Source organism: Budorcas taxicolor, chromosome 20, assembly GCF_023091745.1.
Source record: "Budorcas taxicolor isolate Tak-1 chromosome 20, Takin1.1, whole genome shotgun sequence".
Lineage (NCBI taxonomy): Eukaryota > Metazoa > Chordata > Mammalia > Artiodactyla > Bovidae > Budorcas > Budorcas taxicolor.
Window position 1 is genome coordinate 5346816 of NC_068929.1, and position 27188 is coordinate 5374003.

At 43.9% G+C, this 27188-nt stretch overlaps 1 protein-coding gene across 1 annotated transcript in view; it reads left to right on the forward strand.

Annotated features, from left to right (window-relative positions):
• Positions 1–27188, forward strand: part of DOCK2 (dedicator of cytokinesis 2) — a 448493-nt gene that overhangs the window by 118290 nt on the left and 303015 nt on the right. The window lies entirely within an intron of this gene.

A 27188-nucleotide genomic window follows, 5' to 3' on the forward strand; every position in this document is an offset into this window, starting at 1 on the left:
CATGCTGCTTATTTAACTTATATGCAGAGTACATCATGTGAAATGCCAGACTGGATCTTCATCAAGCTGGAATCAAGATTGCTGGGAGAAATATCGATAACCTCAGATATGCAGATGACACCACCCTTACGGTAGAAAGCGAAGGAGAACTAAAGAGCCTCTTGATGAAAGTGAAAGAGAAGAGTGAAAAAGTTGGCTTAAAGCTCAACATTCAGAAAACTAAGATCATGGCATCTGGTCCCATCACTTCATGGCAAATAGATGGGAAAACAATGGAAACAGTGAGAGACTTTATTTTGGGGGCTCCAGAATCACTGCAGGTGGTGACCAGTCCATCCTAAAGGAAATCAGTCCTGAATATTCAATGGAAGGACTGATGCTGAAGTTGAAACTCCAATACTTTGACCACCCGATGCAAAGAACTGACTCCTTGGAAAAGACCCTGATGCTGGGAAAGATTGAGGGCAGGAGGAGAAGGGGACGACAGAGGATGAGATGGCTGGATGGCATCACCAGCTCAATGGACTTGAATTTGAGTAAGTTCCAGGAGTTGGTGATGGACAGGGAAGCCTGACACGCTGCAGACCATGGGGTCACAAAGAGTCGGACATGACTGAGTGACTGAACTGAACTGATGTATAATCTGCTATGTAAGACATATATTTGTGACCCCATGGACTGTAGCCTGCTAGGCTCCTCTGTCCATGGGATTTTCCAGGCAAGAGTACTGGGGTGGGTTGCCATTGCCTTCTCCAGGGGATCGTCCCAACCCAGGGGTCGAATCTGCATCTCTTACGTCTCCTGCATTGGCAGGCAGGTTCTTTACCTCCAGTATCACCCGGGAAGCCCATATAGGACATAAACATATATTAAATACTTACAATGTCCGGGTTACATAGGTATAATTATCCCCATCTTATAGTGGGCAAACCAAGGCCTCGAGAGTCAAATAATTTTACCCCAGTGAGACCAAGGGTATGACGTATTAGGATATTAGTATACTGGGCTATGTGATTCTGAAGCAACAAATCAGTCTCTAAATATCAATGGTCTGTTTCTCTCTTGGGCAAAGTCTGATAAAGGTCATGAAAGTCATACCCCTTTTGTCCCTTGTGAAGCTATGCCAGTGGTACCCCTGACCTGTCTGCAGCAGGGAGGAGAAGGAGGGAGAAAGCAGAGCCACACTCAAGAACCTCAACCTGAAGATGACACCCCAGGATTCCACCCACAGCCCATTGCCCAGAGCCCATGCTGTGTTCCCAGCCCAGCTGTGAAGGAGTCTGGGAAGTGAAGGAAAGCACATAGAGTCTTTGATTATTGTCTCTCTCTGCTGGTCACGGGCAGCAGTGGTAGAGCTGGACTTGGGTGCAAATCATTTGAATAACAAAGCTCATTTTCCTTCCACTACACCATGCTTTGTTCTTACAGTGAATGACCAGGAGGAGATGTGTTCATTTTCTCGTTGAAAATGCTTCATTTTTCATGTTAGAAATAAGTGCCTCCTTGCTCCTCCTGAGAGATTTTTTCTTCTTTCTTCCTCACTCTCTGCCCATGGTCCAAAGGCTGGGCACCTCTCTGATGGCTATGCATAGGGACCTTTGCCTGAGCAGGAGATGGGACCTCTGATGCCAGTGGTTGCTATGTCACTGCAGGTTTTTAAAGCACAGCTTTCCTTCAGTGACATGTGGTACAGGCATGCTGCCTGGGACTTGGCATGCCCACCTCAGGCTGGGCACTAAGGCTCTTGGGAAGGAAAGGGCACTATGGAATAAGCCCTCTTCCTCAAGGGGCATGCTCTCGCCTCCTGACTGGCTCCTCACCTTTCCTGGCACCACACATGCCCTTCCACGATTCTTTCCTTCGTCAGCACTGCCTGGCATACCTTCTAATACCCATGCCCATTCCCTACTCCCAGCCCTAGATACACTAACTAGTAATTCCATTGATCCCTTTAAAAGCTTCAGTTTTAGGCACCTGGGTTCTTTTGACTTTTTTAAACTGGAAGCATTTCTACTAAGAACGTTTTTGTACACTTTTTGTAAATGCTCAAGAGTCTCTTTGAGGCACGTAACTACTAGTAGATTTGCTTGGTCATGTGTGTCAGTCACTCAGTGTCTGACTCTTTGCGACCCCATGGACTATAGCCTGCTAGGCTCCTTTGTCCATGGGATTCTCCAGGCAAGAACACTGGAGTGGGTTGCCATTTCCTTCTCTAGCTTGGTCATAGGAAATCTGAATATTTTACTTCAGGAGATATTGCTAAACTGTTTTCCATTAATTTACTCTCCCACCAATAATTCATGAAAATTATTATGTGGATCTGGATTCTCTTCAACACTTGATATAGCCCCAATATAAAAATCTGCCAATAAAATGGATATAAAATATGTCATGCCTGTTTCGATTTGCAGTTTCTTGATCACCAATGATGCTGACAACCTTCCCTTGGCTTCTTTGCCTTTAGTGCTTCATATCTATGCTGTGTCTGTCATGTCTTTTGGCCATTTTGTGTGTGTGTGTGGGTGGGGGGTGGTTGTATTTTTCTTATTGACTTGCAGGATATCCTATATATTCTTCATGCTCATGTTTTGCTGATTTTGTGTATTATGAGAAACTTTTCCCTGCTTGCAACTTGTCTTTTCATTTTTACTCTTTTTTCATTTCTTACTCTTAATATCAATTTATCCATCATTTTAATAGTCAAATCTTTTTGTATTATCTATAAGAAATACTTCTCAATCCTAGCCTGAAAGATTTTCATTTGTAATTTTTCTAAGAATGTCAGTTTTATTTTGGATACACAAGTCCTTAATCAACCTAGAGAACTTATGTTTTCTGCATGGTGTGAGGTAGAAGTCTGATTTTGTCTTTTTTGCCATTTGGCCACATAGTGTTCCTAGTTTCATGTGCTGGGCCATCTTTTCTTTCTCCATGTCAACGTGATTTTGCATTTCCAAGACATTGCTCTTCCATGGGGACTTGAGGGCAGGGCTGCTGAAGCCTGAATTCAATCCTGGTCCACAGCGTGCAGTTTCTCTGTGCTAGTACTACTTGAGTGTGGAGGCATCAGGAGGGCCAGGAGAAAGGGGTAGCCGCTCCTTCCTAAAGTGGGAGTGTTAGTCCCTCAGTCATGTCTGACTCTTTGTGACCCCACGGGCTATAGCCCGCCAGGCTCCTCTGTCCATGAAATTCTCCAGGCAAGAGTACTAGAGTGGATAGCCATTCCCTTTTCCAGGGAGTCTTCCCAAACCAGGGATCGGACCCATGTCTCCAGCATTGCAGGCAGATTCTTTGCCATCTGAGCCACAAGGGAAGCAGGCCCCAGATTAGGCATCCTGGCAACTATGTCAGTTCAGTTCAGTCATTCAGTCGTGTCCAACTCTTTGTGACCCCATGGACTGCAGCATGTTAGGCTTCCCTGTCCATCACCAACTCCCAGAGCTTCTTCAGACTCATGTCCATTGAGTTGGTGATGCCATCCAACCATCTCATCCTCTGTCATCCCCTTCTCCTCCTGCCTTCAATCTTTCCCAGCATCAGGGTCTTTTCCAAATTATGTACCCAGACATAATCCAGGTTTGGGCCTTCTCAGTTTTGAAAAGATGAGATGGCTTCTTGAAACTGTCACTTCTCTTTGTATTTGTCTCTTTGGGGCTGTGCTGGCTCTTCTTTAGGGACTTCCCTGCTGGCTCAGAGGGTAAAGTGTCTGCCTGCAACGCGGGAGATCCGGGTTCCATCCCTGGGTCGGGAAGATCTCTGGAGAAGGAAATGGCACCCCACTCCAGTATTCTTGCCTGGAGAATCCCATGGGTGGAGGAGCCTGTTAGACTACAGTCCTTGGGGCCGCAAAGAATCGGACACGACTGAGCGACTTCACTTGGCTCTTCTTTGCTGGGTTGGCTTGTTCTCTAGTTGTGGCAAGTGGACTGCTCACTGTGATGGCCTCTCCTGTTGTGGAACACAGACTCTAAAGTGCCCGGGCTTCAGCAGTTGCAGCTTCTGTGCTCCTGAGCATGGGCTCAGCAGTTGTGGCACATGGGCTTAGTGATTCCGTGGCATGTGAGATCTTCCTGCGTCAGGAATCGAACCCATGTCTCCCTCATTGGCAGGTGGATTCTTTACCACTGAGCCACCAGGGAAGCCTGATCATTTCCCTTATAGTAAGAAATTTCTTGGGCCCATGGAGCAAACTTCTTTTAGTTTCTTTAGGTATCTGATAGAAAGAGCATGGAGCTGAGAGTAAAGAGACCTGAATAATAGCAACAGCAATAATGTCAGCAGTGGCGGCTGTAGGTGAGGTTTGTGAGCACTTATATACACTAGGCACTACAACAAACACATATGGGCATTATCTCATTTACAGCACAGCTGTGTGATCTTCGACAACTCACTGAACTTCTGTAGAACATCTATAAAATCATGAGATTGTGCAAGAGTTTTCAGAGCTCTACCAACATGAAAATCTGTGATTTAAAAAATCATTCCCTGAGTGACAGAGACCATGGAGCTGAATCTTTCTGATACCATTTAGTGCCTAAAAACGCCTTCCCCCATATATTGCTCCTAAAACTCCTAAATGTCCTGCTTGAGCTGGAAGTGAGGAATGAGGATATTTTATAGAAGGTTAAACAGGTGCAGGAAAATGGCATGATGCCCTCAAGATCACACAGCAAGGCACGGAATCCTGAAAGCAGTAAAAGAATTTACTTACTGGAGCCAATTTATTTTTTTCAAGAAAGAGCCGTTGAGGTCTGAGAATCTACGATTTTTGTCCTCAGAGCATTTGGAGGCATCAGAGATCTTCAAGTAGGGGCTTGCCCCTCCCACCGACAGTGTCACAAAGCTACCCCCGGTTCCAGGGTGTCTCCTCTGCATTTGGAGATCTGAGAAGCGGCTGCTGCTCATATCTCTTTCCTTTTCAGTGTGACTGATAGCAGAATTAAGTCTCAGAAAGAAACCTTCAGATCTAGAATCAGAGAAGACAGTGATCTAATAAGCTGCAGAATAAATCCAAGAGAGATTTATTAAACTGTTCTCTCTCTCTCTCTCTCTTTTTTTTTTTGTGGAAGTAAAAAAAAATGTTGGCATACAATCAAAGAAAAGAGTCCCTCTTGAACCTCCCCAAATACTTAGAATAGCAGCTTTTAATGACATTACGGAATACAGCTTAATTGAGGGCGGAATGTGCGGCCCAGAATCCCAGATCACTTCTTTAATAACAATCCAAATCAACTCTTCTGCAATTAAGAAAAAAATTACCCTCGTTAAAACTAGAGAAGAGCGAAATCAGACTGTTCTTACACCTTTTGATTCATGTTCCATGGGATATTTTCCAATTTTGCAATGACTGTATAAGTAGAAGCACATGAAAGGAAGGAGTCTATAGAAATCTTTAAAAAATTGTGTGTTTACTCCAAATGTTTTTGTTTTCATTGTGAAGTTACAGTTAGAGGTGGTTTGAATGATAGTGATGCAGGTTTCAGAATGTTTGGAGACTTTTATGTTGACCTGTTAAAGTTTGATTTTGATGGTTTTTTCCTCCATATCTTCCTAGAATAGGAGAAGTTTCCTTATGACCATGATACAGTTGAAGGCCAGGTGCAGATTTATTTCAGTTCCAGTAATATTTGTTGAAAACCTAAAAATGTAGCAAGACTGTGCTATGGGAAATGTGAAAGAAGTACATAATAAATAATGTCATGGTTATCATTTATTTAACCATTATTTTGTTCCAGGTGCTACGCTAAGCTTTTTCACGCATTAGTCTTATTATAGAGATTTCCCTGTAAACTGTAGGTAACAATATCCCCATTTTACAGGTGAGGAAACTAAGGGTTAGAGAGGTGGAGAAACTTGCCAAGAGTCATAAACCAAGCAGCATAGCAAGGCCAGGATTCCAGATGGGGTCTGTTTGATTCAACATGCACTATCTAAACTGCTGTGCAGAATGGCATCTGGAGGAAAAAGTTTTCTGTCCTAGCAGGGAGCTTACAGAGAAGGCAATGGCACCCCACTCCAGTACTCTTGCCTGGAAAATCCCATGGGCGGAGGCACCTGGTGTGCTTCAGTCCACAGGGTCGCTAGGAGTCAGACACATTTGAGCAACTTCGCTTTCACTTTTCTCACTTGCATGCATTGGGGAAGGAAATGGCAACCGACTCCAGTGTTCTTGCCTGGAGAATCCCAGGGACCGGGGAGCCTGATGGGCTGCCGTCTATGGGGTTGCACAGAGTCGGACGTGACTGAAGCGACGCAGCAGCAGCAGCAGGGAGCTTACAGTTGGGAGAGAAAAGACTTACCCCAAAGATCTTCAGACTTGAGCCTACGCAGGTTATGAAGGTAACAGAGATGAAGGTGCAGAGTGATAGTTATTATGGCATTTTATAGAACCTAAGCAAATGTATTATATTAATATACACGTACATATATATACATATAATTAATGTCATCATCAGTTATATTTTTTATAACAGATTTTCCATTTGCCTAGTAAACCTGGGAAACTCTCTTTACTTCACGAAGAAATATGATTCCTTTCATTGTTTCCCCCTAAAACACAGTGTCATTTTTTCATTCATTCATTTCCCTACCTTTGAGAGAGAAATATACAGAGAAGTATTTCTTTACTACTAAGGAAATGCATGTGGAAATGATCAGCCCACCCTCAGCTCAGAGCGGGGAGCAATAGGGAGTGGTGAGGACTGGAGAAGAGCATGTAATTGCGTATATTGGACAGCTGGGAATCAATGCCGAGTGATTGTTAGCAGGTCAGTATGTGGGCTCAATGCTGCCTAATCTCTGTCTCTCTTTTCTTTTTTTGAGAGAGAGAAGTCCTCAAATGGCTTTTTAAAGGAAAACTTGGTAATTTATTTTTTAAACGTTATTTTTCAGGCTGAGTAAAATCTGCATATGGATCCAGCACAGCAGCGTCTGGTGTAAATTTATGATTTACAGGGTTTTTAATAATTTATAGGGTTTTAATAAGCTCTTATAAATTTATAGGGCTATTTACAAATAATCCTGTAAGAATGACTACTACTGGAATTCAGTGAGAATAGTGCCTTTGGAATGTTGGGGACAAGAAGAGGCAGGGTGTCAGCTGAATTGTGAGGGCTAGCGAGGGTGGTACAGGCCGTCTGCAGAGAGCAGTCTTTGGGGAGACCTTGTGTAGTCAGGGCCAGAGCACCATCTCATTGCAGACCACTGCCTTTCAAGCTCGAAGAGAACCCCAGGTCCATCCCTGCCTGACATATTCCTTCGCTAATGAGGGCCTCGGATCACACCATAAGCTCTAATTATGAGGTCTCCTGGGAATGCTGGACCAGTGCAGGAAAAATGACATTTATTGTTTATATAAATTAATATTATCAAAATATTGTGTGCCTTTTAACAACGTTTAGAAGTAAATAAAAACCCCATGAACTCATGATTTCGAGGTAACCGTTATTAGTCTTCCTCTCTTTTGTATCGTATATTATATATAACTGGGATAATGTTTTACCAGGTTTTTAACCTGCTTCTTTCATGCCAGATAATTAAGAACCTTTTCCCATGCCATTTTTAAGGACTTTGTACTCTGTTGTATAGATGGGCTATAATTGACTTCACTATTTTCCTATTTAGGGACATTTGAGCTCATTTAATTTTGTGCTAGACAAAAGTATTGGAATTCATTGTCTTGGTGAAAAATAGATGTCCTTTGTGCTTGTTATGTCTTCACTGTTCATGAACCCAGCTTTCCTAGTGCTTGCCTAGGGTTTTGACTCTGCCTTCTTCCTCCTCTTACAGACACACACACACACACACACACACACACGCACACACACACACTCACACACAGGAGTTTTCTTCCTCCTCGTGTGGTAGACGCAGTGCAATGCAGGCCGTGTTGTCCTCTCTTAAAGAGCTGCAGTAGCGTGTTCCTACTTGGGAATGCCATGTTTTCACAGCCCACCATCATCCTGGGTGGTAGGGGGTGTGTCTGTGCCTGGACCTTCTCCTTAATACCAGGCACTTAAGTGCAACCACACTGAGATCCCTCATTAGCCTTGGCAGCCAAACAGGTTTGCTGAGCGTGGCACCCTCCAGGCTGGAGTGGCTGCCCTAGAGGAGACAGACACCAGAGTACAGAGGGAAACCAATCATCCAAAGGCGAATGAGGCTCTAATTATGGCTTTAGCTAAAGAGGGTAAAAGTATCCAAGGAGAGACATCTCATTTCTGAAGTAGATACAGTCCAGGGCAGTTGTTCCAAACAAAGTCTTGGATCAAGTCCTGATTTTGCTGCCTTGACCAAGACACTTCATATCTAGAGCATCCAGTTCCTCGTCTGTCAAATCGGAACAATCTAGGTCATTTATCTCGCTGGTTTACTGTGAGGATTACATGAGATAATGCCTGGGAGAGGCTGGGGAGGGTGTGACATTGAGCGAGGACTCATAAATGGAGTTTCATTGCCACCAGTAACCCTTACTAGTATCGCCAGTATTCTTAATCATCTAACAGCAGAACTGTTAGGTGTGGAATACGGAACTGGAGCTCAGGAGACCTGAATTTTCTGCTTTCTTTTTTCTTTTTATTTTCTTTGACTTTACAGTACTGTATTGGTTTTGCCATACATCAACATGAATCCGCCATTGGTGTAGATGAGTTCCCAATCCTGAACCCCCTCCCACCTCCTTCCCCATACCATCTCTCTGGGTTTTCTATCTACTCTGACTTAGAAGTGAATGAATCTCTGAGTTTTATTTTCCTTGTCTTTCAAATGAGAAGCTTGGATTAGAGGCTGCATCAGGTCCTTTTCACTTGGAGATCTGTGGACCTACCTGTGCTGAGAACTATACATCATCCTCTCCATGGCGCCTTCTATCCCCCCATCTTATAGGTGCTGTTATTATCTCCTATTTTGCAGGTACTGAGGTTGAGACTTAGACAGGAAGCTGGGATTCAAGCCCAGGCTCCTGGTTCAATTCAATTCAGTCACTCAGTCATGTCAGACTCTTTGTGACACATGGATTGTAGCACGCCAGGCCTCCCTGTCCATCACCAGCTTCCAGAGCTTGCTCAAACTCATGTCCATTGAGTCGGTGATGCCATCCAACCATCTCATCCTCTGTCATCCCCTTCTCCTTCTGCCTTCAATCTTTCCCAGCATCAGGCTCTTTTCCAATGAGTCAGCTCTTTGCATCAGGTGGCCAAAGTATTGGAGCTTCAGCTTCAGCATCAGACCTTCCATTGAATATTCAGGACTGATTTCCTTTAGGATGGACTGGTTGGATCTCCTTGCAGTCCAGGGGACTCTCAAGAGTCTTCTCCAACACCACAGTTCAAAAGCATCAATTCTTCGGTGCTCAGCTTTCTTTATGGTCCAGCTCTCACATCCATACATGACCACTGGTAAAACCATAGCTTTGACTAGATGGACCTTTGTTGGCAAAGTAATATCTCTGCTTTTTAATATGCTGTCTAGGTTGGTCATGGCTTTTCTTCCAAGGAGCAAGCGTCTTTTAATTTCATGGCTGCAGTCACCATCTGCAGTGATTTTGGAGCTCAAGAAAATAAAGCCTGTCATTGTTTCCCCATCTATCTGCCATGAAGTGATGGGACCAGATGCCATGATATTCGTTTTTTGAATGTTGAGTTTTTAGCCAGCTTTTTCCCTCCTCTTTCACTTTCATCAAGAGGCTCTTTAGTTCCTCTTCTCTTTCTGCCGCAAGGGTGGTGTCATCTGCATATCTGAGGTTATTGAAGTCTGTTCTATACTTAACTGTCTGCGTGTTGCAGCATTCAGGGTAGTGGCTGATAGTACGCTTGTGTCAGACGCGTTTGTTGGCTGTGCCCCAGGCTTTTGAGCGGCAGGGATGGTGGTGGAGCCTGGGGCTGTGCTCGCACTGCTCACTTGTCTCTTTTACTCGGTCCTCCCAAATGTAAACACGAAAGTCCAGCAGGAGACTCTTGTCAGACTTTGGGGGCAGCTCCTGATACCTCAGCTCTATTTAACATAAATGAGACTGATAAACACTTGCTCTACCTGGCAGGTGGGGTTATTTTGTGATTTACCTGAAGGATTATATATGTACATTAAAGAACTTAGCACCACTGGGTGGCCCAAATGCCTGAGCTAGAATGGGTGTTAACAACCAGCTGCCCAGAGATGGTTCAGTGCAGCAATTCAGAGAACCTCTGCAGAGGGCTCACACTTGCACGTTCAGCAAGCTGGCCGACTCCCCACTGCATCTCCCGGCCTAGCTGCTCTCTCCTTCTCCTTCCGAAGAGCAGTAGATGCTCTCATAGGCCCCAGCCCTCCCCCCGCTGTCCCTCTCCCCCCCCCCCCACTCTCTCCCTCTCCCTCTCCTCCCCCCTCTCTGTTTCTAACCAAGACTATTTGACTTAAATAAAAGGTTCTAGGTCTAAAGAAATCTCTGGAAAATTAATCTGGCTCTGATAAGCGATGCTGATAGTATGTAGGGGGAGGCTGTTGTTTCATGGATGGGGCAGGGAGTACACGGAAACTGTGCTTTCTATTCAGCTTTGCTATGAACTTAAAACTGCTCTAAAAATAAAGCCTAGTTTTAACATCTTAAAAATGCGGTAAACACACAAACACACACACAAGCACACAAACAAAGTGACCTGCCTCTCACACCATCTGTTTTGCAGAGGATGGGGAAAAGGTCCTGGAAGGTTAAGTGGTTCTTTCAAGGCCAGTTCGTTGCCCACATGCCAACTATATCACTGAAAGTGTGACTCTAGCATGGTTGGGTCCTTTTTCTTTCTGGTTTAAGGACACATGTTGGTGCCTTATGGAGGTGGCAGGGGAATGAATTTCTTTTCATTGCCCGTACCCATGATTGAGGGACTTTATCTTTGCTGGCTCTCAAATTCCAGAAAAATAAACGACCCAATCAAAAAATGGGCCAAAGAACTAAATAGACATTTCTCCAAAGAAGACATACGGATGGCTAACAAACACATGAAAAGCTGCTCAACATCACTCATTATCAGAGAAATGCAAATCAAAACCACAATGAGGTACCACTGCACACCAGTCAGAATGGCTGCGATCCAAAAATCTGCAAGCAATAAATGCTGGAGAGGGTGTGGAGAAAAGGGAACCCTCCTACACTGTTGGTGGGAATGCAAACTAGTACAGCCACTATGGAGAACAGTGTGGAGATTCCTTAAAAAATTGCAAATAGAACTCCCTTATGACCCAGCAATCCCACTGCTGGGCATACACACCGAGGAAACCAGAATTGAAAGAGACACATGTACCCCAATGTTCATCACAGCACTGTTTATAATAGCCAGGACATGGAAGCAACCTAGATGTCCATCAGCAGATGAATGGATAAGAAAGCTGTGGTACATATACACAATGGAGTATTACTCAGCCGTTAAAAAGAATTCATTTGAATCAGTTCTGATGAGATGGATGAAACTGGAGCCGATTATACAGAGTGAAGTAAGCCAGAAAGAAAAACACCAATACAGTATACTAACACACATATATGGAATTTAGAAAGATGGCAATGACGACCCTGTATGCAAGACAGGAAAAAAAGATGCAGCTGTGTATAACGGACTTTTGGACTCAGAGGGAGAGGGAGAGGGTGGGATGATTTGGGAGAATGGCATTCTATCATGTATACTATCATATAAGAATTGAATCGCCAGTCTATGTCTGACGCAGGATACAGCATGCTTGGGGCTGGTGCATGGGGATGACCCACAGAGATGTTATGGGGAGGGAGGTGGGAGGGGGGTTCATGTTTGGGAACACATGTAAGAATTAAAGATTTTAAAATTAAAAAAATAAAAAACTTAATACTAAAAAAAAAAAAAAAAATTAAAAAAAAAATATCCCTGTCCTGCCACAAATCCCTGTGAGCTGGCCATGGGGATAACTTCCTGAGGCCCCATCTGAAGGAATCACAAAATGATGCGGTGGTGGTTTGGGCCGCCCTGTTCCAACCCCGCTGCCCACAAGCTCCCAGCCATGCAGGTCAAACATCTCCCTGTCTGTATCTCGGTCTCTCTGTCCCTGTCTCCCACCCCACCCATCTTCCCAGGCAGCATCTTCTTTAAATCTGCTCTCTTCAACTCCATCCTGGAGGAAGCCCGCCTTGCTCCTTTCCCTCTTTGTAAGCCTGCTTCAGGCACTAGCTGATTTTCAGCCAGGCTCTCCTCTGCCATGCCCTGGGGCTGCAGGATGTGCGGTAGGGGTAGTGATGGGCTAGAGGCCCCGCGGAGAGAGTGCGGCTGTAGGAAGTCATCCCGTGTCATTTTCCCTCCCAGAGAGCGCTACAGCCAGTTTTCTTTCTGGGTCATCTGAGATGTAGGTGCACTGTGCCAAGGTGAGCACTGTTACCGTTAGTTTTCTGATTCTTTCCCATCCAGCTTGAGCCCTTTTTGTCCTGACAGTTGCCACTCCACTCTGGTTGCAACTGGCTCTGTTACCCACCAGGGACAGAGTCAGCCCTGATTAGGTTTTTAAATCTTAAGCATCACTACCCACCACCCTACAAGTAATAAAAGTGTATTTTTAAATTTTACTTTTTGAAAAGATTTATTTATTTATCTGGCTATGCTGGGTCTTCGTTGCTGCACATGGGGCTTATCCAGCTGCGCCGAGCAGGAGTTACTCTCTAGTTGCAGTGCCAGGACCTCTCACTGCGGGGGCTTCTCTTGCTGCAGAGCACAGGCTCCAGGGCACTCAGGCTCTGTAGTTGTGGCTGGCAGGCTCCAGAGTAGGGGCCCAGTGGCTGTGGCACGTGGATTTAGTGCCCTGCAGAGCGTGGAATCTTTCCAGATCAGGGATGGAACCAGTGTCTTCTGGATTGCAAGGCAGACTCTTAACCACCAGGCCATGAGGGAAGCTATATATATATATACACATACACATATATATATAAAATATATATTTTTAATGTATGTTGGGTCATTCTAACACATCTTCCTCTAGTGAAACTTTGTTGGCTCTCCCAAACAGATGGAAAAATTTGAACTCCTCCTCTCATGATGATGGGGTAAAAGAATTTGACACCCAGTATAGTACCTTTACTATAACGGAATCTGGGCTTCTGTTGTGGCTCAGCTGGTAAAGAATCCGCCTGCAATGTGGGAGACCTGGGTTTGATCCCTGAGTTGGGAAGATCCCCTGGAGAAGGGAAAGGCTACCCACTCCAGTATTCTGGCCTAGAGAATTCCATGGACTCTGTATTCCATGGGATCGCAAAGAGTTGGACACGACTGAGCGACTTTCACTTCACTTCATTTCATAGTACCTTTGGCTTCCTTGATAACACAGTTGGTAAAGAATCCGCCTGCAATGTGGGAGACCTGGGTTTGATCCCTTGGTTGGGAAGATCCCCTGGAGAAGGTGTTCTAGCCTGGAGAATTCCATGGACTGTATAGTCCATGGGATCACAAAGAGTCAGACACATTCATTCACATAGTACCTTTGGGCCTGGTACACTGGCAAGCTTCTGGCCACGTAGGAGGTTTCTTCCTAGTTCACATGTAGCTTATCACAAGTCAAACAAATGCAATGAGAATCCACACATTCTGGATCTGAGAGACTCTCCTCCTTCTGACACTTCTCAGATTTTCCTTGTATTTGCTTAGTACAGCCTTCTGGAGCACAGGTAAAGAGTGTTTTCTTTATTCCAAATAATTGGCACCTAGTAGGTGCTCAGTAAGTGTTTAAAGGGTGAAGGAACCTTAACTTAAGGAAGGTGAGTAACATAGTTTATTGGAGGAAGCACTGCACTGCAAGTTGGAAGGTTTAAACTCTAGTCCAGGAAAGCTCCCAGTGACCTACATGACCTTGGACAAACCACTCACCCTCTCCAGGCTCCATTTCTCATGTGTATCATTAGAGAGCTGAATCTCTAATATCCTGTCCATCTCTGATAGTGGATGAGTCTGTATTGATAGAACCGCATGGGAAAAGTGGCAGCAACTTCAAGTACGATTAACTGCTTAGAAAGCATTTACTTATCCTGGGGTTTTGAGGGTCCTGGTGTCAGCCTGACATGAATGACATGGATAGACTCCGTGTGTTCAGATGTACTCTGGGTGGTGTAATGCCCACACAGGCCGTAGTGAATCCACGGCCTGACATCGAGAGGTTTATCTGAACCGGCTCTGTGTTTCCTGGCTAGAGGGACCTGGGGCCTTACCAGTCTTCTGAACCCCTGGAGAAGGAGGGAACAATCCAATTACTCAGTTGAATTTTTCTCCCCATGCAAATATTTCTATGGGTCTAAAAAAATGCTTTTTGCCAGGCTTGCCCCTGCCTGTGTCCCTGATTTGCAGGAACCTAAGGGTGCAGTGGGAGGCTTGGTTTTCTTTGGTTTGGTTTATCGGTATTCTGTGCTCTCCTCTGATTGCAGGTGCAGGTTTGAAAATCAATTACAGTCCAGGTAGCAGAGGTTTACTACAGCACTCTGCTGTCTTCTGGAGGCCTGTGCCGAGAAAGCAGGTCCCAGGTATCTCTCAAGAAAATCTGTGCTGTTTCGGAGGCCTATAGTGAGTTATAAATCTTGATAGATTGTGGGGCCAGTCTGCGAACAGCAAAGCGGTTCATACTGTGGTCAGCAGGAAAAGGAGGAAATAATTCTCTGAGAATGACATGTGTTGTTCCCTCTTCCTTATTCATCAGGAAATCTGGGCCACATGTACATCAAGAGATGGGCCCTGGGGTCTGTGGAGTGGAGCAGGAAAGATGGCTTTCTTGCTCTTGTTCCCAGGGAGAGACCACCTCTGGCCTCCAGGCTCCTTCCTTGTGGCCGGGCTCCTTATGGGGTTTCAGTTCCCATGCCTGGATCTGGTCAGTCACTCCCTTCTTCCTCTCTCGCCCACCTAGGGGCGAGGCTGGGAGCCCTGCACCGTTTCTGTCTCCTGGCTGGTGCTGGGAAGCGGGAGCATTCTTGCAGCACACTGTTGTAGGGGTGCACTGCTTCGCGTGCTTCTTTCCGTGCCTGAGAGGGTCGGGAACGAGGGCCCCAAGAGGGAAGGAGGAGACCTGCCCTGGAGCAGGCTCAGTTCATTCCACAGCCACTCTCAGGGATCTGGTTCTCAGCTCTCCTTCGGCTCTGCTCTGCCCGCTCTTGCCTAGGGGAATTCATCCACTCTGTGGCCCAATGGCATTTCGATGCTTACAAATGCCAACCTTAATCTTCAATCCGTGTCTTTGCTTTCACCTCAATACCCGTATCTTTGCCTCTCTGACATCTCAAATTCATACAGAATAGATGGGGCCACCTTTTTAACAGAGAGGCAATGTTGAGAGCAGGTTTTCCAATTCAATAAATGTTTATTGATCCTATGCTATAAACAAAACATTAGATACCCATTTAGAAAATACAAAGTTGGTAAAAAATATGGTGATTTACTCAAGGAGCTTGCCTTCATTTACAAAATGAGGCACCCTGTTAAAATGTAAGATGAACATTCCATGGTGGAGATATAAGCCAAGTGCCATGGGACTTGAAAGGAGAGCTAAATGATGTTCAAGTCTTTCTTGTTTTTTACAAAATCTAAAAAATTATTTTAAAAACCATAAGAAACATGACAGCTTCAGAATTGTGAATATTCAGCCTGTCTCAATTCATTAAAGTTTGCTAATCTCTGATTTATTTATTTATTTATTATTATTTGCTTTTGACTCCAAGTGTATAAAAAAAGACTTCTTGGATGATCTCCTCACCAAAGGCTTGTCAAGATCTAGAGAGACACTGTGGAATTTCATAATCTCTGAGTTGTCTCCATCAGTGACTTTGGAAGGATCACATCACTTCTTTGGTTCTCAGTTTATCTGTAAAATGGGGATAATAATCAGATCGGTGTGAATTTTAAATTAAATAATGCTTAGTGCAGTTCCTGGATGACAGACAATATTCCCTAAATGATAGCGTAAACTTAATATAAATATAATTATTATTTTCATAAATTATTCATTTATAATTATTATATTCATTTTCACTATTGTCAGTTCAGAGTTGGAGCCAAGTAGGGCATTAAAAACTAAAATGTTGCTTAAATTGACTTTTACAGACTATCAAGACAGGAAAAAGACTATGAGAAACAGGTTAAACATATGTACTACCATAATTATGATAATAGTCAAACTTTGTATAATTTCTTATGGAAACCTTATAAAGTAGGTGACTGTCATTCTTTTACAGATGGAGAAACTTCCTTTACTACACCAGATCTTGTTAATAAGAAGCAGCTTATAGTTACCAAGCTGGTGTTTCACTACTGATCTGTTTTCCACCTGCTTCAGTCTGCCATGAATAAAGCTGGTGTTTTGAATCAGCACCCTTTTTCACTCACTCGGCATACAGTACTACTTGAGCTAGGCAAATGATTACGTGACAGTTTGTAAGGCCAGTTTAAAGGCAATGCTTTGCCACTGGCTTCCAAAGCTGCGGGGAGCACGGGTTTATCTCCTGGACAGTCAGCTTCAGTTGTGCTTGGTTTGCAGTCAATTTTATCGATTTCTTTCAACACAACAGCTTCAAAAGGCTGTTTTGCCCCAAAGTAGCTGATCTTTTCAAATCATTGCTGTCTCTTCCAGGTAAGACTTGCAGATAATAGGATAAATGCAATTAACAACCACATAATTTAGATGATGAGGAAATATTCTAGAACCTGTTTTAAAGTTTCATAAAACACAGATGTGTAGAGTCGAATGGCTCCTTGGAGAGATTGCCTATTTCAACTGCCTTATTTTACAGCTAAGGAAAGTGATCCAGAAAGAAGGCGTGACCTGCTCAAAGTCACACCGTGGGCTAGTTACAGAGATGGGAAGCCTTGGATCTGATTTTGATTTCTTTCTTTTTACTTCTGTTTCTCAAACTGTGATATGCATCGCACTGCATGCTAAATTATTTTCCTCAGCATGAAGGGTAGTTTTAAGTATGCACAGATAAAGTACCGTGTCACAGAAGCAGGTCATTTGTTCTTTCTCATGTCCCTTTGAATCTTTCTGATTATGCCAAGGATTGTATACCTTTGCTTTTTTGTCTTTAGTCTTTCTCTGCTAATCTCCTTTGATAGCACAGAGGGAACAGACCTCAGGTTTGCCTGAAGAATCCTGGGGACGGGCGAGCCTGGTGGGCTGCCGTCTCTGGGGTCGCACAGAGTCGGACACGACTGAAGCGACTTAGCAGCAGCATTTAATAAAAGTGTTTTGTTTTCCTAGTATTGATTGTCACCTTCTATCTATGGGAAGCAATACTGGTTTTCCATTTGAAATACCAAAAATTTATTTTAAAATAAATACAAATAGATTAGAATGGACCTACTTTATGAAAAAGATTAAGTAAACAACAGCATAGGCTATAAATTATGAGGAGTTACAGGGTAGGTTTCACATTGTCAAAAAATAATGGTTAACTAAAGCTTGGGAAATATTTGATTCTGTCCTTTAGAATGCCCTAAGCCTTTTGAGGAGAGATGTGGCTGAATCCCAGTTTCCTTCTTATTCATGTCATGTCTTTTCCATGTAGCAGCCAGAAAAACAATTATTAGATTGAAAAGGAGAACATAAAAACTGCCCATATACCAGAGATAGATTGAAGATCTCATTATTGATAAGTTTCCTGCAAGCCAAAAAGTTGCGTTGGCAGCCAGTTTGGTTTCAGTATGTATGGATTTTGGGATTTCCAAGTGGCACTAGTGGTAAAGAACCCACATGCCAATGAAGGAGACATAAGAGATGCAGGTTTGATCCCGGAGTCAGGAAGATGCCCTGGAGGAGGGCATGGCAGCCCACTCCAGTGTTCTTGCCTGGAGAATCCCATGAACAGAGGAGCCTGGTGGGCTATGGTCCACAGACTGTAGCAAAGAGCTGGACACGACTGAAGCAACTCAGCATACATGTACATGTATATAATTTTCTGTATATTTTTAATTATAAACCGTCTATTCTCTTAAATTTGTTGAAAATAGAAACTGGTTTAATTTTTCGGGGACTGATGTCCTATTTTAAAATTCTGTTTTAGACCTCCTTCTTGTCTTGTTTTCCCTTCTAAAAGGTTCTTTAATTTCTGATTACCTTGCTATTCAATGAACGGGTGTGAATAAAGAGAAAGGTGGCAAAATGAAATTTATGAGGTGTTTTCCCACTATTATCACATTTTAAAGGGTAGAATGTGTGAGATTAATAGAATAGGAATATTAAAGTTATTCATCAAACGGAAATATGGGTAGCTTTCAGTTATAATTTGCCTATATGAAGTGAATACATGGAGACAAAGATGTGTACTAGGTCACACTCTTCGGGTGATTTTCCCATTGTTTTTGACAGCTGACCTTCTAATATTGCCTAATTTATTTCCTGTTCCCTGAAACAAAAGTTCCTGCTTCTGTAATTTATTTACCCAGAGATGCTGGCATTCTGAGCCCTCCTTTCATCAATATCACAGGGAACTTAGTGTCCTCTTGTGCTGTGGGCCTCCTTCTACTGGCCATTATGTGCTTTTTGTGGAATGCTCCTTCAGCAGAAAATTTATTCTCGTTTAGAAGAATCTGAAATAAAAACGAAAGGAAGGTGGAGTCCACTTCTGGTGACTTACGGGCAGTTAGAGTCACATGTTTGAGAAATGGGCTTCTGAATCAGCAGAGATTTTACGGAGTGACTGGTGGAACTGCATGCAGAGAGGCAGGGTATTCAGATGCCAAGAAATATGCTACTTCTATTAGGGCTAATAAAAAGACTGCATTGCTAAATTCAGGGCTAGGAGGGTTAATGATGACACATTCTTTTTTAGTATCAAAGATTAACACGATAACTTGCATATTAAAGTTAATTCAGACACACTGCTAATGGAGGAGGCATACAAAATTAATTTCCACAGCACCTCATGAATTATGATCACTCAGTCTTCCTGGCCTGGTGCTCTTTGTCTTGGCAAGAACGGCACGCATCCTGGGAGTGGGTGTACTTTAGGTCCTAGCGGGGCATCTTGTGCCCTGGAGGAGTTTGGAGAGCTGATGCATGTCTCCTTCAGCCCTTAATCGCTGCCAGTCTTCTGTGGGGTGTTCTCCTGCTGGGATGTGCACACTTCTTCGCTCACCAGGTTACTTGGCATGGATCTTGGTTTTAATAGTTAACGAGGCAATGGAGCTGAACTGATGTGAGGAGCGTGTGGAAGGAGGGAGAAAGGATGGGAGAGAGGAAGAGAGAACTGCTCCCTCTCCATGCAGGAGGTTTTCTGTGTAGAGTCAGGGGCAGCAGCTTTGGGTAACTGCATTCTTGATCCTGACAGAGGACCAATGCTCAGACTACACAAGAACCCAAGCCCAGGCTTTAAGAGCAGAGCCTCTGGAGTGTGAATAGCTAAGAGTGAGACCTGGGGCAGGATCTTAGGCAGTTTGCTTACCTTCCTCAAGCCTCAGTATGTACACCTATCAAACAGGGCAAATAAGAATACCTCCCTGATAGCATGAATATTTTAAATTTTGGTATAATTTACATATAGTAAAATGTACAAGTCTGAAGTGTACAGCTCAGTGATTTTTTTTTTCATTTTTAAACACCCGTGCAATCACCCTCCATGTCAAGAGAAAGCATATTTCCATTACCCAGAAAGTTACATATTCTTATTTTAAAAAATTAATAATAGCTTCTTTGTATTGGCTACATCACAGGGTATGTGGGATCTTAGTTCCCCCACCGGAGATCTCACCTGGACTTCCTGCATTAGAAGCAAGGGGTCCTCACCAGTGGACTTAACGGGAGTCCCGAGCTTCCGCTTTGATGGTGCTTACCATGGGTCCAGTGTGGCGCTGTTAGTACTTTACGTACTCATTTCATTCTCTCAGGCTTGTGACGGATGTGCTCCTGTTACCTCCACTTTACAGACAAAACGACAAAGATTTAGAGAGATTAAATAACTTGTCCAAGATCACACAGATGGGAACTGAGATTCTTGGTCGACTCCAGCTTATCGTGTGGCCTGGTACTTACTGTGCTGGAAGAATGAGATAGAAGACTCCTTCACGTCCAACAGTTCTTCCCATCCCTCCTCTTCACAGTCCATCCGCCCCTGCGCCTTGTCTTGGGATAGCAGGCTGTGCGTGACGCTCTCACAGGAGAGCCCTCAGGGAGAGGACCAGGCTCTCGCCACTGTCCCACCCCCGTGTCAGCAGCCAGGTGACCTGCAGGAGCCCCAGAAATAGACCTTGACTGTTGTTCCTATGATCGCTGCCCTCCAGTTCCTACTCCACTGGCTCTATTTGGTAAAGTGACAGTGTTGACAAATTCACTGGTCAGATCACCAGGGCAGTATGGCTGCTTATCCATCTTTAGACTGCCTGAACCTTGTCTTTGCGATAAGCTAAAAATTTCAAGTGAAGACCCCTCATGCTTCCAAGCCCCTCTAGCCTCCCTTGTCCCAACTTCCTATATTCATATATCCCCAATCAGTCCCTATGTAGACGCCAGTTCCTTTTCCTTCTTTTCTTCCTTGTCTTCTGTATTTTCTTTCCCCTCCTTTCCCTTTCTTTATGTTTCATTGTGATCTTCACGACCATCACCAAATAAACTTTAATAAGCTGTTCTCTGCTAAATGTACTGTAATAGCTTATTGAAACTCTTTATGGGAGGAGGCCACGTACAATGTATCTTTCATATAGTTGAATTCATGCTTGCCATTTATATGAAATCATTTTCAGACCTTTGTCCCTTTGACATCTTCATTTGAATGTCTTACAGGTTCTCAAACTCAACATTTCCAAGACTATATTCATTCTGTTCATGAAAACCTTCTCCTCTTCCACTGTTTTTCTGCCAGTCGTTGGGAGTTAGCCTTCAGATCTTCTTGTGCCTCATTTTTTACTTTCAAGTCAATCACTAAGGCCTTTGAATATCTCCCATATATGCCTTGAATCTGGCCACTTCCATCTTTACCATTATGTCCTGGTCCTATATACCCTTGTGCTATATATGATGCTTGACATTTGCTGGGCACTCCATAAATATTCATCCAGATGACAAGTATTAATAAATGAAGGTGCCATGTGAGGACAAGCGTGCAGTCATGAACCCTCCTCCACTCACTGTTTTCATGTTTTATGTGAGCACATCAAGTAATCAAATGAAACAATTAGCTTTGCTCAGGTTCTTTTTAGAATTCCACAATTTGATATCAAAAGCAGGTAATCACTCCTAAACCTAATGTAGAGCATTTCATATTAAAACTCAAAATACAAAAAAAAAAAAAAAATCTCTTGAAAAATAATAGTGCCAGAGAAGGCTGTGTTTCTCTCAAGGCGTTGGTTTCTTTCTACCTCAGTGATTTACGCACTCTAGAACTTCGTGATTTCCATCGTTGTCCTGAGAGTGTATCACACAAGTGAGGAACTACATTTTATTGGTAACTGGGGCTCTTAGGTTACCTTTTATATTGGTGTGCCATCTCCTTTTTGTATCTCTTTGGAACTAGGTAACAGAGGAAGGAGTACATATAACTAAGAATAAATATATCAACAAGTACTGCCTAAAATAAAATACTGTCAGTGTTGTAGGAGTACAAGTTGAGATGCATCTGCAGGAACTGAACACAATTGGAAACACTGTGTGTCTCATCCTGTGTGGTTTTTATCCTGTTGCCATCGATTGTTTCTTTTTAATGCTTAGTCTGCTCTGAGAGTGAGGACCATGTGTTGTCCTCCCTTTGCACAGAAAGTTTGTTGCGTGTTGCTGACTGACATTTATTCTGTTTACTTTCTCCCTTCTCACACTTTCCCAATTTCCTCTTTGTTGGCTTCAGAATCTAAACAGGATCTCTTTGGTCCTCTCCTTCAAATTTGGGGCCTAAGTGTGTGATTCATTTCTTAAATCACTCTTTTGCTTTGGGCCTTCCAGGGGGGCTTCTGTTGGTTCCACTGGGTGAGTGGAGAAGTGAAGCAGGCAAGAACCCCTGCTCCTGGGGGCGGTCTTTCTTCTCCACCCTCTTAGCTGAGTGTTTCTGGCCAGAAGGAGAAACTCCTCCCGTTTCCATTTTTATTTGGGCAGGGTTGGAGATTGGGCAAGGGGCGTAGCAATCTTTTCTCCCCCCCTTTTTCTTTGGAGTTTGAGTCCTATTCTTCAGCTTGTTTGAAAGCTTTTGTACTTGTCTTTTTTCCCTTTGTGATAAACAGCACTAGATTTTAAATGTGTGGGGCTGTAAATGAGAGGGACTGCAGCTTCCTCGCCTCTGGAGCTGTTGAGGGAAAGGTGAGGGAAGGAGAGAATCAGATGATGTTAGAAATGATCACACAACATGCCATTTTGCTAATGTTTGAATACAGGAGAATTTTCTCATTTAATCCTCTGAAAATGAAGGACCCCTCTGTTAGCCTTAAAATGCAAACAAGAGGCTTTCAGAGCATGCTTTTCTCAGAAATGGAATGCTGGCTGCTCATATTGATCCAAAACAATCCTGTTGGTTTTTGTTCTTTCTGGTGTTTGTGAGTTTTGTGATGACAGCGATATAGGATTGTTCATGTGTAGCTTGAGGATTGCTGGTAAGTGGCATTATTATTCTAAGTCACAAGCAGAAATGTAAAAGGATGTTCAGAGAAAGCTTGCCCGAGCTCTCTTTTAGTCCATCCATATACAAAAGGGAGCAGGAAAATCTGAGGCATATGTCCCAATCATTTCAAATCATTCCCTCCTCTCTGGGCTGAATTCTCTGAGCTTGATATTCCTGACAAAAGCACGCTTGGTTTGAATGGTGCAGATAATAGCTTCTAGTCCAGAAGACTAGAATTTTATTCCAATATGCCCAGACTGGTAGTTTTGTCAAGTATACATGTCAGCTTCTGAAGTTTTGATATGTGCTGCTCTGGACTGAAAAACTTAGGTATAGCATCAGATCCCCATGCCTCATTACACTTAATACAGGCACATCCCATTTGATTGTGCTGCGCTTTATTGCATTTCATAGATATTACTTTTTTTTTTGTTTTTTTTTTTACAAATTGGAAGCTTACAGTAACTTTATGTTGTCAGATGATGGTTAGCTTTTTTTTTTTTTTTTAGCAATAAAGCATTTTAAAATGAAGATATATGTTTATTTTAGACATAATGCTTTTGCACATTTAATAGACCAGAGTATGTGCTCAGTTGCTCAGTGGTGTCCAACTCTTGGTGACCCCATAGACTGTAGCCCGCCAGTCTCCTCTGTCCCTGGATTCTCCAGGCAAGGATGCTGGAGTGGGTTGCCATTTCATCCTCCAGGGGATCGTCCTGACCCAGGGATCGAACCCACGTCTCCTGTACTGGCAGGTGGATTCTTTACCTCTCCGCCACCCGGGAAGCCCAAAGACAACAGTATAGTGTAAATGTAACTTTCATATGTTCTGGGAAGCCACACACAAAAAAATGCAACTTGTTTCCTTGCAGCATTTTGATTTATTGCAATGGTCTGAAACTGCACCTGCAGTGTCTCTGAGGTACACCTATACCTACAACTGAGCTTGTACGCTTTATTTAGATCCTCCTCTGGGCATTTTAATCCCCATTTTTGAAGGGAGAGAGGTAGAATGCTATATCTGACCTCACACAGCCTGGCAGACCTAGGTCTCTGAACACTCAGTCTAGAGTTCTGCCCACTTCCCCATCCCTGCCTTTGAGATCGGGTGAGTGGCTGCTCAAGGAAAGTGGCGAAGGTGAAGAAACCTGATCAGCTGATCAGCTACTGCCATCTGCATTCTTCAAGGACAGCACAGCGTAATGAATATTGAAATAACCCAACACTAAGTAGGTTTCTACTTCTGAGAATTGCCTTTGGTATAGGCAGACAAGGCTCTCTCTCTCTCTGAGATCGGCAAACACTCATTCATCTAACACTTGTTAGGATCCTACCGTGTGACAGGCATTGTGCTCTGAGCTGCAGGAGACGTGACTTGACCGAGATTAGATATCTCACCCCAGGCTCTCACTGTCTTCTGGGGAACATGAGTGAGGTTTGAAGGTTGTGATTGCTGTCTGCTAGCCAACTGCAGTGAGACGGGTAAGCTCAACCAACTGGAGTTGAATTAACGATTGGTTGAATTTTAAAATATGAAAGAAGTGTGTGACTAAACTGAAGACTAAATCACCGAGTTGATAAATGTTCATTTTTATTTAAATCTATGATTCTAGGATTAGGATTTGTTTGTCTTAGTCCTTTCAGTCTTAGATACTGTAACTTTCACTAAAACATACAAAACAATGAGCCATTAAACTGACTAGCCAGGGTCTTGGGCTTTCTGTTTAAGTCGAGCTTAAGGGAGCTAACAAATTCAAAGGGTGTCTGCCTGCAGTCTGCGAACTCTAGAATTTGGAAATAATGATTTGCACTCGTGAGTCTGTGAGTGAAGTTGGAACAGTGCTGGCCTTGGAGTCACGCGATGGTCTGCCTTGAAATCTTGCCTCTGTTGGGGTCACACTAGCTGACTGATCCTACTGTGAGCAAGCTGCTTAGAGATCCTATTTTCTCATATGTAAAATTGGGAGAATGCCATATACAGAAGAGGTTTTGGTAAGGATTAAGTAACTTTCCAGTATGGTACCCTGAACCCAGTAGGAGTTCAGCATATGTAACCTAGCTCTCATCCCTGGTTCTTCACACTCCTGCTCCCTTTCATTCTCATTGGATTTCTAGACAAATGGTTTCTACCCCTTATTAAACTATGACTCCTACTGCTGAGAAAACCCTATTTGAGTATGTGACTGCAGATTAGCTCAGAAAGACTGAAAGGTGAAAGAGTTGCAGTTAAGTAAAGGTTGACACTCATGGAGACAGGGAATTGTGTGAGTCTCCAGGGGAGATGGGGCTGGGGTGAAGGGGTTAAAGGCTCTGTGTAGCATGGTGCAGGAGAGAGGCAGTGGGTCAAGGATGGTAAGCTCTGGAGGGCTGTGCATGGTACTGACTGTTGTGATAGGTACCCTAAGTGCTTATAAATGGATTTGAATTTCAGATGTCACTGCATTGGAGTAGAATGAGGGCAAAGGATGTAAGACCCAGCCCGTCCCAGTTAAAAAGCTGCCTTGACCCATTTCTTCTCTTGCATGAATTTGAAATGGAGCACATTGCTGTGATGAGAGTCCTTCTTTAAAGACTGCCTGGATTGTCCAGTGTAGAGGCCACTTGGTTCAACCCCAAGCATTTCATTTGCTTCTCCTTCCATTAGCCAGGGTTAGGAGGTGGGTGAGACAGTCTTCTAGACTCATCTGGTGTGGCATCATGAAGGTAACCATTCTAAACATTAGGGAGCAAATCAGATTTTGGGTTGCTACTCAATTGGCTGTATCTGCTCTTTTATTGTCCTAAAAGCACTTTCTATGGAGCTGGACTGTGGTTTAATGAGGGTACTGGTTGGGAGGAGGCTGGTCGCAGTGGCAGTGGAGATGATCTTGGAAAGCGCAAAGAGGTCGCCTGCCAGGACACGCTGATCACGTACTAATAGCTTCTAGAAGGTGTGATGATGCGCGTCTCTGCAGCCACTTCTCACAGTCAGAGAAATGTTGATGCGGATCTTAGTCTTCCATCACTTGCTGGTTGAAGCAATGAAATGGGCTCCAGGATTAGATCCTAATTTGATAAACCCTAAAATAAGTGTATTATTATCTCACTCAAATGTCCACATCGCATATGCGTACACATCTAACCCACCTGCAAGTTCAGTTCTGCCTCTGAATTGTAACCTAAGTCTGTCCATTTTCCTTGGTCTCTCCAGCTACAAATGAATCAAGTTTTCATCTTCTTTCCCCTTCATTGTTATTGTAATGAACCAGGGTAGTTTAGTAGATGTGAAAATGGGCTCTGAGAGCACATTTTCTAGGTTTAAATCCCAGCTTTGCCACTTACTGGCTGTGCAATATTAGGCAAGTTTCTGAACCTCTCTGAGTTTTAGTTTCCTCATCCATAAAATAGGTAAAATGATATACTTCTTCATAGACAGGATGCCTGGTGAACAGTAAGGGCTTGATAAACACTGTACTTCTTTTCCCCCTCTAGGAAATGCCTCCTTGGTATTCTCCTGCCTTCCTCTGTAGACCTGCCCCTATCCTCTATTGAAAATGCATGCTCAGTCGCTTCAGTCGTGTCCAACTCTTTGTAACCCCATGGACCATAATAACCTGCCAGGCTCCTCTGTCCATGGGGTTTTTCTAACAGAAATAGTGGAGTGGGTTGCTGTGCCCTCCTCCAGAGGATCTTCCTGACCCAGAACTCAAACCCATGTTTCCTGCATCTCCTGCACTGCAGCTGGATTCTTTACGCTGAGCCCCTGGAGAAGCCCGAAAATACAAAAACAAAGTGTTTTTATCTCCACCTAGTAGTCAAATTGCTTACAGGGCCTGATGGCACCTGGCCCCAGCCGCACCTTGGTATTATGCCTTCCATTTCCCATAGTGCGGCCACACGTATTTCCAGTGCTCACTCCAACATATTAGGCAAATTTCTACCCCAGGACTTTCACACACCATTTCCTCTGCTGGGAATGGTCTTCCCTGAGATGTTTGTAGGCTGTTCCCTTCTCACCCTCAGGTTTCAGCTTAGGTTCTCCATTTCAGAGACTGTCTTAGCTGCTCCGTGTGGAATATCTTCCCTGCACCCCGAGACCCTTTCTCAGGTTACTCAGTCAGTTGGCTTGCTGGCAGCTGTTGGCACTGTTTGCTGTGGCATCAGCGCTTAGGGCTCTGTCTGCACCTCCTGCAGCCATGATGGAGGCCTCTCCCTCCCAAGAGCCAGCCCTGCCTTCCCCAGCTGCCCTCCGGCTGCAGGCCTCCTTTGCCCGGACACTGAGAACAGCCAGAGTGCCTGGGACCGCCCATGCCCGATGTCTAAATACTCCAGCTCCTTCACCCCTGTGGCCCGCACTGTCCCCAGAGCCCCCTTCTGTGAGACTGGCAGCCTCCCTGGCTCCTTTCCTTCCTGGTCCCACTTCCCTGCTTTGCTTCCAGGGTCTTCTGGAACATCTCCTGGTGAGTGTGTCACCACCACCCAAACCTCATCTCCGAGTGTGCTTCTGGAGAGTCCAAACTAAGACAGTTATTATCTTCTTAAACAGTTTCTGATGTTCCATTAGAACCTAATATCCATGAGAACAGTTCCTGTTATAGTAATCATCTCTGTACATGTTTAAGGATAGAAATATATTCATGTAGAGATTACAAATTATGTTTATAACCAGTGTGACATTTTT